Source organism: Chanos chanos, chromosome 5, assembly GCF_902362185.1.
Source record: "Chanos chanos chromosome 5, fChaCha1.1, whole genome shotgun sequence".
Classification (NCBI taxonomy): domain Eukaryota; kingdom Metazoa; phylum Chordata; class Actinopteri; order Gonorynchiformes; family Chanidae; genus Chanos; species Chanos chanos.
This window is the reverse complement of record NC_044499.1, coordinates 25,527,446-25,531,927: the sequence shown is the minus strand read 5'-3', so window position 1 is coordinate 25,531,927 and position 4,482 is coordinate 25,527,446.

Here is a 4,482-nt window from a genome sequence, read left to right as displayed (position 1 = left end):
CACAAAGTGTATGCAATCACTAAATATGCACACACACACACACAACTTAATAGTGTACATAAACAATGCCACTTAGAAGCAAAGCTTCTCCAAGGCTTTACACGAGCAGAAAGAAAAAGATTTATTTGGCAGAACCATAAAATGCCTTCTAAAGTAAATGCTGGAAACAAAATGGTAGAACGAAGTGTGATGTCACAAGTCATGTGCATGAGCTACACCAATGAGAAAGAGGCTGTCTCAAAGTGACCTCACTTAAGGCAGCCTTCCTTACTGCACTAAGAAATGACTGGTAGGAGGTGCTAAAACCAGGAATGATTAAGTATAACATGACAGTGAGCTTCTTCAAACATGTTGGTACCAAGTAAGCTGCAAGCATTGCAGGCTTATTCCTCTCAGAAAATCTCTTATCCAGCTCACTAGTTACATGATCTACAAAAAGGTAGAAAAGATTTATCCGGTAGTGGTACTCCACTGATTCTGTGGATATGTTTGGCTTGCAGATCTGCTATTCTGCGCTTTGCTGGGATAACGTCTATTGAGTTGGCCAGTGCTGTGGCTTTTTGAAAACATGACCTGAATCCTTGCTCATTCCTTTGGTTGGCTATGACTTGCCGCAAATTTCTTGCCTCTTCATATGCTGTGAGGATATCCAAGTTGGTAGCCTGTAGCTGTTTGGTGAGAGGCTGCATGTAACCCAGCACTTTGTTGTCAATTACAGCTGTAATGATGGTCTCAAATGATTTCATACTATGCCAGAGAGTACAGGCCTTTCCAGAGATGGAAGATTTTTCTGTCTCCATGGTCTCCAAAACAGATTGTATAGCACTGAACTTCTCCACAAAAGCACTCAATGTGTTTGCCCCATCTAGTGTCTGACATAAGTGGGATCCCTGCTGTTCTTGGCTGTCCTTCTGTCCTGGTTTCAGCCTCCAACACATCTTTCCTGGCACCTGTGGCAGAGAAGAACACTGCGATTTTTGGTGTCCTTCTGTTTGGCTATGCCTTGGGATGATGCCTATCTTTTCACCAACAGTGTTCTTCCAGTCAGTGAAACCCTTTGTAACAAAACTACAGTTTGAACCCTTCAACCTATTAAAACTGAGGCAGTTAGCACAGTGAGCTGAATCCTCATACGGTGAGTAGCGGAGCCATTCATATTTTTTCTCCCACTGGACATTGTACTTGAGCTGCTTTCCTCCAAATGTCCGATGGGGAAAGCTATGCTGTTCTGGTGTGTCGTACCAATGGTATGAGGAAAATCTGGTTAATGGTTCACTGTGAATATTAGACTTAATACTAATATCACTTTGCTGTAACCATAACCTTATTTTGGAACCTGAACCCAGTGAAATTACAGATATTCTGAAAAACTCTATTTATAGCTCAGTGCTCTGAACACTGAACCTAGAAATTATTCAGGATAACTCTTCATTACCCGTACATATAATAAATAACAGCATTAAAGTAGCAAGTACAATAATACTCTTCGAATTCAATACCTCTAGCTAACTGAGTTCCTGTATCACCACATTCAGTAACTTGGAAATAACTTATCACAAACTCAGAGTAGGGATACGAACGTACACGTTTAATAAAACGATCAAATTCAAACGGTACAGAATAAATCTAATGTTGAATATATTGGAAATCAGGTGGAATTTAGGCACATCCGCTATAGACACACATACAACAGCATCTAAACTACTAACAAGAAGACGAACAACTAATGGTAGACAATCACAATATCCTCGTTACCTAAAGTATGTCTGAACAACTACGCGAGTATAAGGCATTACTCACGAAGAGGCATGCTTAACCAAAAGAACTATCTGAGTGATGTTCTAGTGGAGTTACTTACACACAAAAAGGGGTTGTGAGGAAGGGAGAGAAAAGGGATGAGGAAGAAGAAGAGCAGGCCCAGCCACTTCAGGTATGAGAGACCGGAGTTACTGAGGTTGGCAGTTGGAGACTGTGAGTGAGACTTCACGTCGGTGCAGGAAAAGTCTTTTAGCGTCGTGGATCTTCCATAGCAGTGAGCCTGGGCCGATTCTTCGTGGAGACAAGCAGGACAGAACAGACGGACTTACATTACGGCTGATACAACCGGAGCTCAACTGGAGCTGGACTTTAGCGTAGCTGCACTGTCGGATAGCGGGGAGTCTGGCATTTTATCTGATTTGCAGACGGGGGGAGGGGGGGTGCTGCTATCCTTTTGGGGGTGTCTTTGCCTGAAAGGAGGAGACACTCCTTGGAATTTGGGAAGTATTAATTTGAGCTCGGTTGAAATAATTTTTCATAACTTTTTCCCATTAAAGAATAGTAAAATTGCTTCTGTGTACTCGCATCTGCCGCATTTTATGCTCCTGAACAAGACCAAATATGGTTCTTTATCATTAAAAATAGCACAGTTACACCGATGGTCATACAATTAGCTGCTCATGACTTGGCTCCTGGCTATTTTTAAGTTTTACCGCGCATTTATGACTATACGAACAGTTATGACTCGATATGCGTATTTAATTGATAATATCATATGGTTAGTTTCATTTTTCTTTTATTCTACATAGTTTGTTCCCGAGTGGAGCAATGCAGATGGGGCCTGTGACATGGTCTGAATTTCATTCTCACAGGGAAACTAACCTCCTGAGGTGATCTAGTCTCCCTCGCAATTAAACATTATCAGCATTTGACCAAATGGTCTGGGGGTTGCTGCGCTAAAACATCGAGCCTGGCGTCTGTTAGGTGTTACCGCGAGTGGTTTCTGCTTTGATGCGCATTGGTCCTGCATGCAGGGAGGCCTGGGCCATAAAAGAGAGAACTGGGATCAAAGGGGATGGGGTTAGAGAGGCAGAGTGAGGGTGATAGAAATAGATAAAGAAGGGTGAAAAGAGGGAGAGAGTTTACACAACTGCAACTTTAATTACTAATGAACAGTTAAGATTAACAAATGTCCTTTTCTCTCTGAAAGCTGCACAGTGCCCGCCCGACAGGTGCTACCCATCTATTTTGAAGCAAACATACTTTTTCTCCATCTGTAAGTGCCTGTTACGATGTGTGGAGGTTAGTAATGAAACTATATGTTGCTGCTGCCTCTGTCTGTTCTCTTGTAGGTGGAGTCTGATACGCTGATTCGGGCTGATTGTGGGCGGGGCTACTCCTATTTAAGCGTCACGTCCCAAGATGGCTCTCCCTCTTATTCTCCGATTCCTTTGGGCAGACGCTGGAACTATCTTACGTTTATAGTGGTTGTTAGTTAATTTCTTGTGTTAGTTAATGTCATCATAGTTTGTAAACGCTTGATTTCTTTGCTGTAAACGGGTATATTTCTGGTATTGGCAGGCACTTATTTTGAGCACTTTAGGTCAGGTTCAGTGAGTGTAGCAGAAAGTGGGATGGAAGACTCACGTTTTTCTTTTCACGGGAGCAAGGGAAGTTAATTTGTGCGCGAGGAAGAAAGCGTGAGGGTTTTTTTTATTATCTTGTCTTCTGTTTTTCCGCTGTTGTCATTTGCGACCGCCTCGATCCCTTATTTTTGTGATTTTTGTCAATCTTCATTAAACTTGTAAAAAAGATTTAGCGTACGGAACGGTGTGGGCTTTTATGTTACTGCGTCCTGCTTTTGTCCTTTTTTTTTTAAGAAAAAAAGGCTGGGCTCGTAACAGTGCCTCACCCCGAATGATTTTATTTTTCATCCTCACAGGGTCAAAGGGATGTAGAGTGAAGCCTCTGTCCTTCTTCTCTATGTTCTCCTCCTCCATGCTGTATTCCACCTCTCTGTCCCTCTGCTCTCTGTCCTGCTCCTCTATGTTCTCCTCCCTGTTGTATTCCACCTCTCTGTCCCTCCTCCATTCTCTCCTGCTGGCTGCCTTCCTCTTTACCCATCTCTTCTTCATGATTTAAATTTGGTTTCTTTGTCAGAAAGATATCTAAAGTATTCTGTTTTAACCCTTTTGGCATTTCTGCTGTGCTCTGTGCTGCTCATTTTCTGTGGGGACAGGCGTTGTTAAATTAGACTCATCATAGACAGACAGATAGACAGACAGATAGATAGATAGATAGATAGATAGATAGATAGATAGATAGCTTAATAGCAAAGTACTCCTTGAACCATTCTTACAGGAGTCCAGGGGTTCAGTTATTGCATGGAGTCCAGTCCAATTCAGGTGTCCAGTAGCTCACACAATGTAGATTAGGGATAATACACAATAAATTATCAGTGTCTTGAAAGTATATTGTAAGGTGGGTGTGAAGCTTTCATATTAATATGCATTTCTGAATGAATAATAAATCATAGGAAAATTATCTAGAGCATCAAAATACATAGGTCTATGGTATGAAGCATGAAAATTAAGCTAAGGTTATTTGTAATCTTAGCTACCTATAAAAAGAAAAGAAAAATGCTTAAGAGTAACACCATCACAAGCTAATGTAACAGGTCCCGGAAGTGAGGACTATTGCAGATATTAAAACCTGTTAAAACAG